This window comes from Belonocnema kinseyi, chromosome 8 (assembly GCF_010883055.1).
Source record: "Belonocnema kinseyi isolate 2016_QV_RU_SX_M_011 chromosome 8, B_treatae_v1, whole genome shotgun sequence".
Classification (NCBI taxonomy): domain Eukaryota; kingdom Metazoa; phylum Arthropoda; class Insecta; order Hymenoptera; family Cynipidae; genus Belonocnema; species Belonocnema kinseyi.
In genome coordinates, this window is record NC_046664.1 from 97,334,748 (window position 1) to 97,347,625 (window position 12,878).

Genomic DNA, 12,878 nt, shown 5'->3' on the forward strand with positions numbered 1-12,878 from the left:
ATGTAAGTAATGTATTATTTTTAAAAGTAATACACTATTAAAATAGATTCCAAATGCTAAAAATTTACATTATAAACATTGTGAACTGCTGAAGTTAATTTGCATATAAGTAATCAATAATTGTTGAACCATATTTGTCCAGGACTTATAGATCCAGGCTGCTGAGGTTGTACAGTACGTATACGCTGTCCATGACGTTCAGGAGAGCTGGGAAATTTAAGAAGTGAAACGTCGAGCTTGAGGCGGCGAAGCTTGACTAATATTTTGAATAACATTAGGATACTTAAAAAATATAGCTCTTGTTACTTCATCTAGAAAACATAAAAGTTCTTCTATTTTTATCTGTAAAAAGCAATGTGGTTTGAAAATCTTGGGTTTTCGCTAAAAAGGACACGGAAAGAAATGTTAAATAGCAGTTGCTGTCTTTTTAATTATCATGCAGCGTAGTTTCAATTTAAGATACCTCGTTAAATACGAAAAGCAGTGATGTCCCACTGTGCGGTGACCGAAGCGTCAAACTGTTCTTTAGCTGTTTACAATTTCTTTCAATGGAATTGAAAAACTCATGAACTGAAATTTTACTCCCCCTTGAAATTAAATTTGAAAAAAAAGCTTTACCAAGGTATTTCCTGTTTGGAGGAAGAGCACAAATTGTATTATTATTGTACATTATCATACTTACTAATAGAATAATTGTAGACCACAAAGGCAAATAGGAGAGTAGCGATAACGAATTTCATCTTTTGAGAATATGTGAAAAAGTCTCGTTTGAAATATTCTATCAGAAGCTAATATATTTTTGGATGGTTAGCTAATGTATACTAGACACTATTCGAAGGATACTTAGATTTATTACTCTGATAAGTATGTTAATGATAGTTATAATTACACTATTTGGCGAATACATATTGTTATGATGTAGAACAACAAAACATACATTTTATTGCTCAAGGAAAGTACACTTATTTTTTTACTCTGAAATGAGTGAAGCAGAATCGTATGTCACGTTATCAGTTAGTAAACCACATAATTTGTTATTCAATTCCACAAATCAGGAACAGCACAGAACTTTCTAAAAGAATATACTACTATAATTAGTTAAGTCTCGCCTATTATTTGTTACGCTAGATTATAAAGTTGGGCCCCGTCCCTAACTTATAATTTAAGATTTGTGATAAAAATCTGTTTTTTTTTTTTAATTGGTTACACTTTCTGCATTCTCATACTAATTTACCATTTTTTATGGTAACTATAAACTCTCCATACATTTATATTCAAACAAATATTTTTCTTAAGATACAGTGAAACTCTTTTATAGTGCCGATTTTGGGGTAGACGGTGGGTGGGAGCTAACACATTGGCTTCCAAACAACACCAAAAACTAAAGAAACTGTAGGTAATGCCTTGTTCCTAACTACTGGGTGTATCTACACTCTCAGTACTGCATTCTACGCTCAGCTTGATAAATCACCATCCTCATATATCCACTTTATTTAAATCTCAAATTGATATTTAATAATGAAGAAATTTAATTTAATAATATTGCTTATCGTGAAGTATCAATGATATTAAAGTCTGCTGTCATATAACACTTGCAAATAATGATTTTTTTCTTAAAACCACCATTTTATTTTGGTAAAATAAATCCAGGTGAACATATAAGGATGTTTGATTACCAGAATCATGAACATACTTTTGACTCACATGTGTTAACTCAGTAAATTAAAACTTAGTTTGATTAACAAGATCACAGAAAATCGCCGATCCTCCAATGTACACCGAAATCGGTGTTTAATAGAGTTGCAACAAATTTGAACCACACAGGTTCATTCGGAGAATCTAGGGGAAAAGCATCATTTAGACACTGTTTTTTCTCATCCAGTGCAACGTGAAGTGTCGTCTACAAACCGTAAGTCACCTGTCAAGATCATTTTGTCGGTCGTTATTTGAATGAAACAGATATTAATAAGCCGGGATGTACAAACTAAGTCGTGATCGTCTGCATCGAAATTGATGCCTGGTCGTTCGAACAAATTTCCACTAGATTTTCTGCGGAAGTTTAAAGGTATCTTAGATATCTAATCTTGCAGTGGCTAGTGTCATACATGAAATATAAGGTAAATACAATTGTATAATAAAAACAGAAATTTGTATTTCGTGATGAGTAGGGGTGTAAATTTGCATGAAACTTTAGCCTGATGGAAAGTTTCATGAAACATTGCAATGTTTCAAATATAGCGGCAGGAACATTCAAACTGATAAGATAAAAGCCTATTAGGTATTTTCACTTCAATAAAAAGCTAACTTCACTTCGTAGATTGCTGAGGGGAAAATAAGGGACCAAATGTATGGGATTCAGTTCATTTTTGAACTATTTTGCCAATATCTTCATAAAAGGTAATTTTTTCTATATAAGTGTGGTTAAAAAATAGTTTTTATTTTTTAATTACTCTTTAATGAAACAATAAAATAGGAATAATGATGATTAATTACAAATATATTACAGGAATAAAGTTTTGATCCATTTTTCCCTCTCAGATTTTAACAAAGTGAAGATAGCTTATGTTTGAAGTGAAAATACCTTATTGATGCTTTCATATCCCAACTTTTTCCTGCCGGCTGATTTGATTTATTTTTCCGGTTTATACTGTGGACCAATGATGCCAATGTTGGCACCCTGAGCTACTGTGCTTGCGTTAGAGCTGACCGCTCATTGGCCGCACTTGGCGCACGATTCAAAATTACATTAAAAAATAATTCTTGTAACTTAAGTAAATAATTATTAAAATATCCGCAAGGATATATACAAATTGTGTAACTTTGATTTCAGGAAAAAAATACAACACATATATTATATTAATAACAGTTTATTTTCAGTGAATTCCAAAGACCAAATTATATTTTACAAAACATTCAATTTAAAAAGAAATTTCTTGGAAAAGTGATTGAAAATAATTATTTATCAGTTTTTAATATTTTGTATGTATTTTCTGCAATTAGCTTCTATATATCAAGCTGCTGAAATATTATATGGTATTTAAAAAAATGTATCTATTAACAAATATTTTGATAAATATTATTCAGCCTTTCAAGTTCAATGAAAATAAACTGTTATTCATCAAATATATGTGTTATAAATTGTTTTCTTCTCTGAAATCAAAAGTTACACAATTTGTATACATTCTCGTGTATATTTTAATAATTATTTATTTAAATGAAAAGAATTGTTTTTCAATGTAATTTTGAATTTCGCTTCAAAGGGTAGACAACCAGCGCTCAGCCCTAACGCACGCATGAATGAAAATTATTATCATTTTATTATTGCATTAAATAGTCCCTAAAAAAGAAAAACTATTTTTCAATTGCACTTATGGAGAAAAATTACTTTCTACGAAGATATTAGAAAAATAGAACAAAAATTAACCGATTACTATGCATTTGGTCAATTGTTATCCCCTCAGTATTCAACGAAGTGAAGTGAGCTAGTGATTGGAGAGAAAATACCTTATTGTATATGTAGACGGTCATGACTTTTTCTATACTTCCCGGCTTTAGTTTAAATGTCGACGGGCATGACTAACCTAACTTTTGGAAGTTGCATTGGGAAGTTATTATTTTATTCTAAGTGACTGGTACGCGCTATTAAATGAAAGAAATTTAAAAATTAGGTAAATATTGTTTCAATTGTTTTCCTTATTAACAATTATTTAGACTAATATCGCAAAACGAATAGTCGCTTTGACAGGTATTTAGGTGGCTGACAGCGCGGTTCAGAACTCCACAACTCTGCATGAGCCAAAATTCAGTCTCCAAATGATACTTTCCCCTAGATGCTCAAATGGGCACCTACGTTCAGAGGAATACATTTGAGACTTGAAAACTCTCTCAAATGATCATTGGGAGCCCAATGAAATTTGAGCTGCAACAAATTTAACACCAGCGTTTTTCTGTGATGTCTTAGGTTAATAAAGATTATGATAGAGTGCACTACTATCGGGTAAGCTGCTTTTCATATACTTTTAATCACGTTTCTCCTGTTAAATCTTCAATTCTCCTGAATCGAGCTTAATAAGCTGTCAAAAATGTATGTGGGAGAACGAGAAAGGAACCTCCATGCAAAGATTTTAACTAGAGGTTAAATACAGCAATATGTTTTGCAATCTAGCGACATCTAATGGAATCTAGTGATATCTTTACGTCATATTTCAAGTAACAATGAATGCAAGTCACAGTGAACATTAGTTTAAATTATATATTGAATATTGAAACTTATTTGCTTACTTTGTGCAGTGTTCGTTCTATTTCATCAACGTTAAAAAAATATTAATAACAGGGATTCTTGAATAATTAATTTCGATGTTTTAATTTAGTTAGATTTAAATAGTCACTGAACTAAAAAAAGTTATTCAATAACACGAACCTCTCGCATTTCATTAACAATTAAAATAATTTCATGTGCATTATTTATGTTTCCATCTAGTCGATCTTTTAAAACAAAGCGCAACCGATACAAGAACTTATTGGGATCTTTTCAGTAATTTAGAATTTTAGATTCTATTTTTGCTTTTATTTTATATTCCGAGGAAAGGTCAATTTCACCATCATCTTTCTCCTCATCAGTATCATTATTATTCTCATTATCGTCATTATTATAGTCTTAAACATCCTCGTCATCAGCATCATTTTTTATTACGAATGAAGAACTGTCATATTGGCCAAATTGTTCTCCTAGCTTTTTAACAAGCGGTTCCACTTCATTTTTAGACTTCTGAGTAAGGGACGATAGATTCCTCAGTGAAAAAAATGTGGTTTTCAAGCTCAAGTCTTTTTGAATTATCAAATATTCAACAAGTTCTGAAACACTTTGAACATGTGGAAGTCATCTTGTCAGTGATATAGTAAAAATGGCTGTACATTGATGGAATCTGAGTTTATATCCTCCTCCTCCTTCTCCTCCTTACGTCCATCCTCCTTTTCCAGCTTCTCTTTCTTCATCGCCTTAAAAAACAGTTGCACTTTCAACTAAAATCTTTAGTTGAAATAACTTTTTTTTAACTGTTTGTGCCTATATTATTTCAGAACTTATTCAAGACTGATAGATAAGATTTGATGCATTTTGCTCACCCCTAATACTGAAGTTAAGTCCGAGTGTTTCAGCAGCCTCCTCTGCTGCTTTGCACAGAAATGCTCCTTTTTCCACTTCTTCGTGCTTCCTGGACATTTCAAGAAGAGGGTCTCTTTCATCTGCGACTCTATGTGCTGTACCCAGATTAATCCTATTGTGAAGACATTTAAAATTCAGTATTCCGCGACTAGCATGACGGCGTGAGATGTAGAATCGCGGAACAGAAGACTTTAAATGCAGGCTTTTGTTCATGTACATAAACTTTCGTGTCCGGATATCAAGGGTTCTGAGCTTTTTCTTCATCCATGGTACCACTCCAAATGAATAGAGTAATACCGGGACTGCGTCTCTGTGGTACGCCCAGATATGTATAAGGCTCTCCACCGCAAAGGTGTCGTATAGCGCTTCTATCGAAGAGCTTAGGGTCTTCAGGGATGCCAATAACTTTTCCTTGCTTTAAATAATCCTTTAGCGGATTTGTCTAACCCAAATTCCATTCCTATTTCCTTGGCATATCGTTCGACAATCCCTAGAGCTAGGTGTAGCTGCTCTTTGTTTTTAGCATAGATCTTGAGATCGTCCAAGTAAAATACATGAGTGACCTTGTTCTTTCGATCTGCAGGTTTGCCGCAAAAGTACCCGTCGGAATGGCGAAGTGCTAGAGATAGTTGCAAAAATTTAAGGCAAAAGAGCAGTGGGCTCATGGTGTCGCCCTGAAAGACACCTCTCTGAATGATTGTAAAGATTTGGTAACACCAAATCAAACCATTCTTCGACCGACAATGCAATAATGAATTGTAGAAAAAATATTTCTTCTGTCTTATGGTCACGGCAAAATAAAAAGAAATTAGAGCTATCAATTCAACTCCATTTATTTTTAGAACAAAAATTAAAACTTCGACGACGTTTCGGCATCACTGCGTGCCTTTTTCAGAATATCTAAATAATAATTATAATAAGCTAATATATGATAAAAATAAATATAAATGGTTTTAAGAAAAGTTATTATTTATGAGTAGAAAATATTTAAAAAATAATATCTTAGTTTAAAACGATTTGCAAGCGAAACAACAATAATTCCAATTTTGAAGTCAATTTCTTAAACTATTCGTATTTATTTTTATTATGTATTAGCTTATTATAATTACTATTTAGATACTCAGAAAAAGGCACGCAGTGATGCCGAAACGTCGTCGAAGTTTTAATTTTTGTTCTAAAAATAAATGGAGTTGAATTGATAGCTCTAATTTGTTTTTATTTTGCCGTGACCGTAAGACAGCGGAAAAAATTTTTCTTCACCTCTCTGAATGGTGACCTTGTTAGTTGTCACACGATTTTTTCCAAATGAGATAGTAAATCTGGTTTTCCAAAGTGGCATCAATCTCTTTATGTACCACACGATTTGCGGATGAACCTTTAAGCTTTCCAAAAGATAGATGATAAGTCTATAGGAGGTCGAATCGAAAGCTTTCCGGTAATCAGTCTAGGCCGTCGATAGGTCACGTTGGTAGTATGCTGCACCATTGCAGATACATCTATCGATGAGCAGGTTCTCCCGACATCCTGCTACGCCTTTCTTTAAGCCGCGTTGTTCATACATTTCTTGCTACAAAGGTAGCGATAGATAAGATATGACGCATTTTGCTGAATTAAATCATCCTCGATTTCCTATAACCTGTATTGTAGAGTAGCCTTAGCAGATGGTTAAAAAAAATTCAAATATTTTATTATATTAATTTTTTGCATTTTTCAAAACTTTTATTTTAAATCTTTAACGTATAATAAAAAAAAAACTGACCTTCCTAAATGAGAGCTGAAAAGTGAGCATATATCTGTGGATAAAAAAGGCATGCGTCCTGATGTCGAATATCGTTGTATGATATAAAGAGAGATAAGCTCCGGGCAGTGTACTCTTGATATTTATTTTTAAACTTATTAAGCGTTGATGAAAGGTCTGGAGTTAAATTCATACTGTCTATAATCCCTCTCTCATCTGTTGAAATTTTTTGCAGTATCTGGTTATATATACCTTGTCCAGGGTTTGACGGACCTAGCATATGGCAAACAAACGAATATACAACTTTTTCGCTCGACTGCGAAAGCGGACCTTTGCGAGCTGTAAAAGAAGTGATCTGTAGAGAGCGAAAGTAGAGTTCAATAAAATGTGTGCAACCTTAGACTGCCGAGGCGTGAATAATACTGCGAGTTTAAACGCGTGTGGCTGTTATCTCTAGTCCTCGCTCGCTCGCTACTTTATATCAGAATACGGCAACAAGAATCTCTGACTGCAGAATTTTTCACTATTTATTTACTCATTAAATAATTACTCAAAACAGGATGCCATATGTTTTCAGCTTGCGCTGTAGAACGAGAGGGATTTTGCCTAAAAAACCGACAAATTTTGATCTTGAATTCGTTGACTTTCAAAGCAGTTGTTGTTTGGGACACTTTTCACGTCTAACTGACAGATTCCAGAGGTCCACTATGAACATAATGGATAATGATCTATGCAAATTAATGAATCAATCTAAGTGCCGGAAAAAATTAGATAATTTGATTCCTGATGTTCAACCTAATAAGAACACATTTTACAACACCAGACTGAATGATAAGTGGTTCAAAAATCTATCAGACGCCGCTATACAAGAAAATGTTGCTAAAGTCGCTAGTCTAGGGAAAAATTACAGCATAAAAGTAGAAAAAGATCAAACACCGGTGTACGATTTAATAGCCAGTGCTGATTCTAATATCAACAAAATACCAGAGGTAGATCAAGATCGTGCTAGACTGAATATCGCGAGTAATATATGTGAGGTTATGAATTTGGGCTACGCTGTAAAGTAAAAACTCATACAAACCTTGAAATAAATCAGCCAGGCAGGGAAATTTGTAGAAGAAAACTCTCAGATTATTTTTGTTAATGCGGAAATGGGTCATACTGCCGTCGCGATTAAAAGAGAAGCTTATGGTGCAAAAGTTAATGCATTATTAGAAGATCGGAAGACTTACGTTACAAGAAATAGGATAACAACCAAAAAAATTGCAAGGGGAGTCACAAAACTAGTTGAAAAATGGAAATCAAGCAAATATATTAATGAACTTACCACGAAACAGCTGAAAGTATATCACGCCAACCCTTCGAGATTTTATGGCTATTCAAAAATTCACAAGATAGGTGCCCCGGTAGGGCCGATCGTTTCTTATATAGGTAGTGCTACTTAAAAATTATCAACAATCACAAAAAATATTATTACAAATAATATTGAAGCTCCTAAATCGATAGTACTGAAAAGCTTCGATTTAGTGACACAATTAGGAATATCATGATCTCTGAAAATCAGGTCTTCGAGTTACTAGACGTGGTTTCCTTTTTTACAAATGTGCCAAAAGAAAAGGCAGTCGAGGTGATTTGTATCAGGTGGAATCGAATTCGCGAAAGAAACAAAAATTCCATGGGCAGATTTTGAGGAAGGACTTCGATTATGTCTAAATAGTACACACTTTCAGTTTAAAAACCAAACTTACTTTTAAAAAAAAGAATACTGCCAATGGGCTCTCTCCTTTCGCTTATTTTAACAGTTTTAGTTATACACTGAGAAAAAAATTTATTATTCGCAACAAAACCATTTTGTTGATCAGTTTTTGTTGCCAGAGCAAAATTTTGGTTGTTAGGACAAAAATTTTTTGTTGGACACAAAATTATTTTGTTAAGCCTTATGTGGGCGTTTATGAAATGATTCGCGGAACTAATCTCATGTCACGAAAATATTATAGAAAGACCAAGCGTTGTACGTGCTTCTAGAGCAAGCTAACATCAAGACCAGGGTTCGGGGGGTACAACAGGGTGGTCTTGGTTATCAAAAAAGGTCTGTCCTTCGCGTGTAACAGATCTCGTCGGTTCGAGAGATCTAGAGCTATACTTTTGATTTTTAACTAATTGAATAAACTACTTTTTATTATATTGAAACGGTTTCTTAATTGATTTCAAAATAACATCCTGAACATTTACTACACTTATTTTGTTGTCCCGAACAAATTTTTGTTGAGCCAACAAAACTATTTAGTTAGGCCAACGAAAGATGCAACCACGCATGCGCACTCGTTCAGTTGGACCACGTGCACAAGTGTGCAAGTTAATTTGCATGATGGCGAATAATACCGGTGAAGTCGCGTATTCCGGTAACGTCAAACGTGCTGTTTAAACTAATCTGAGTGAACAAACATTATGGATAACGCGACCCGTCTAATTCGGAAGGAGTGAGGCCTATACTGTCTCATGGACACCTTAAAAAGTAAGCATCTAAATCATAATCTAAAATGATAATGTAAACGAACTTTTAAAACATTGATACTTGATACTCTGATACTTTGATACTTGATACCTCGTAAATCAAATAGTTTAATTGTCCATTTATCGTAGAGTGTAGATAATTTTATCTTTCTTTTCGTAGAGCATGGCATTGATAAAGATGCGTTTGAGGCTCTCACGCCTGAGAGTACTTTCGTTGAAAAACTATTGGTAAACGAAGTGCTTGGTATACAAATCAAATTTGAATGAAAGCTACGAGATCACATCGTTTCAAGAAATAAAGGTAGATACCTTTTTTTCAACATCGAATGATTTAGGTTTTGAGAGTACAAAAAATATATTTTTGACCTAAAAAATATTTAGAAACCCCAACAAATTTATTTTGTGTATACAGCAAAACAATTGATTTCAGACAAAAAAATAATTGGGTTGACCTTACAAAAGTATTTTGTTAGGAGAACAAATAAATTTGGTTCAACTAACAAAATATTGTATTGGGGTGACAAAAGAATTTTGTTGAGTCAAAAAAACGTTTGTTGCTCCATCCAAACAGTTTTCTCAATGTAAACGGCCTGGAAATAGGTATTTTACCAAAAATAGGTTTTCAAGTACCGTTGTGTGTCCATTATCTCGACGCCATAGTAGTAGCTCTCCCGTAAATTGAAGTAGAAAAATCCACCCGGTCTGGTAGATGCCTAAATTTCTATTCAAACCACATACACAATTACAAAAAAGTGTATATGGTCAAAAGAGCCATTCTTCTTTCAGATAAAAAATTTCATCCAGAAAATTCGCGAGTAGTTGAAAATACATCGTGGCAACTTTTACTCGGAAAAATTTCTTAAAGAGAATATAAATGTCAGATTACATATTTTAGCTGAAAATAAACAACGCAGAGTTGACTAATTAGTTTAAAACGCTGTAATTACGTCTTTTATTAGCATTCCATATGTTGAAGGACTATCTTAGTGAATTGCGAGAGTTCTCGGGCATTATGACATAAGTAAGGCATTTAAAAAAAAGGACTCACTTTAGTCTTGAACCCACTAAAGATAAATTTAATAAATTGCAAAATAGCGATATTGCTTATGGAATTTAGTGCAAAGGTCAAAATTGCAAAGCGGTTTATATAGGTCAAAGTAAACGTCCGTTAGAAGTAAGGGTTGAAGAACACAAGAAAGATATAAATGAGGTCCCTAATAAACAGACAATGCTCACTAAGCATAGTATCGAGAAAGATCATTTTTTGGATTTTGATAACGTGTAAATTCTTGCTAATGCATGACGTTATCGCAAACGTCTGGTGTTGGAAATGTGTCACATTGCTGGTAATAAGAATTCAATCGGTCCTCTGCATTTTAGGTACTATTACTACCACAGCCCTTTTAAAAATCAAATCAGTGTGCTTTGGAATCCCATAAGTTGTAAAACTAAAGGACCTCTGTGAATGCTTATTCAGTTTTCTTCGTGATTTGAATCGGAATGTCTTCTGAATTCTAGAGCAATTAAAAATTTTTTTTATTATGTTTGCTGTCAGTGATCAATTAGATTACTTTAAAATGCATTTATTGTTACATTTTTTACAAAATAAATTATCCGGATGATCATAATAAAAAAAGTGTTTAGTGTTCTCTAAATCCATTTTTGAAAAAATGGCTAATTTTATTTTAATTTACACTGTAATGGATTATTTAGCTTTCGCATAAAGGATATTAAAATGTATTTATGTCATAGTGTAACATTTTTCGCCTAATTGGGCTTGAAAGACAACCAAACTTTTTTATATTCTATCAAAAATATAAATTATATACTCAACTAAGGATCAATATTAGATTATATTTCAAAGTAAAATAAGAAATGATCAGTGGCAATGGATTTGCCACCGTCCTTACACGACTTACAAAAATTTAATTTTTCAATAATAAATAACCTACTCTTTACATTTGCGAAAGAAAACGTGGATTTAATACTTTATTTCTGAGAAAATGGACAAAATAATTCAGTAATCTTTTTAATATTACAAGAACCTTGAGTTCTTAAATCGCTTCTGCCAATTTGAGAACATATCTTGGTGCGACGCTTCTACCAAGCAATGCCCGTGTTTACATATTTAAAAATGTACAGATTTTAAATTGAAATGAAAAAGTAGGATTCAGAAGAATTCATTTCTAAGCAGCCAAAATGATTTTCTAATTTTAAATTTTTAGATTAATTAAAAAAATAATAAGTTTTTTATTTGCGACGACCCTATTAAAATGGCATAGGGAATTTTTACTAAAATAAGCTTCAAAGATACCTGAAAAAATATATTTTCAATTCTGCTGAATTTCATGGGGCTTTTCGACAAAAAGAAACAATTTATAGCAGACATTTCGGAAATAAAATTAAAGCTTTCATTGAACCACCCTATGCCAAATGTTCACCTTGCAGTAAAAGTTACGCCCGTGCATATACGAGTACAACAACCCTCGTAGTAGTCGTTATGAAAAAGTAATAATAGTCACGCGCGAGCAACACTTACACGGACCGTGAGTATTGCTGCAAATGTTGCTACTAAGGAAAATCTACTACGTAACAAAATTTGCGTTTCTTTAAGAACAACTTCAATGATATCGTATTTTAAAATGCGTTTTCCTCTCAAGTTTCTTCCAAGTTAAACTTTTAATTACTCACCTCATGGCGAGAAGCAACCTGCATACATTGTTATAAGCATCTTAATATAGCTATACTTACAGATGATTCAAATTTGCATAATGTCTGGTGCCCGCTTCAATTAAAAAGAAAAATTGGCTTATCACTGACTATATGTATTAGCAAATATAATATATTTTCGAGCTTACACGTTCTTCAAATGTTGCGAAATCGTCTCATCTCAGTGTATTCTGTGCAAATAAACCAAATTTACAGCGCACATAAGATTTAAAGCAAACCGTTTGTCTCCTTCCATTCTATTCCCTACATATATGTATTTAATACTTTGTGGCAAATAATGAGGTACCGACCGGTATATATACTGGTCAGAGGACTTCCAAAAAGCATTTCATCCTTTTGAAACTTTTTAGAAAAAGTGAGTTCTTCTATTTAGAAAGAATGAAATTCATTGCTGACTTGCTTTTTACCTGTCTGGTATTCAGTAGTTTGATTGGTGAGTTCCATAAAAAATAAGTAAATAAATAAAAGGCATTTAAATAAAGAATTTCCAAGAAATATTTTAAGAAAGAAAACTAACCCAATAAATAATAATTAGACAGACTAGAATTTTTCAATTTTTCCTGACGAGCTAATTATGTTAGTAACTTGTTAAGTGAAAGTTTATTATATGTGCAAATTTCCCCCTTTACTAATATGTTATGCGCAAAAGAACGTTTAGATATTTTTAAAAAGTAACCGAATTGCTGTTAGGCAATTCGGTGTTTCTTTATTAACTTTTTTATACAATTATTG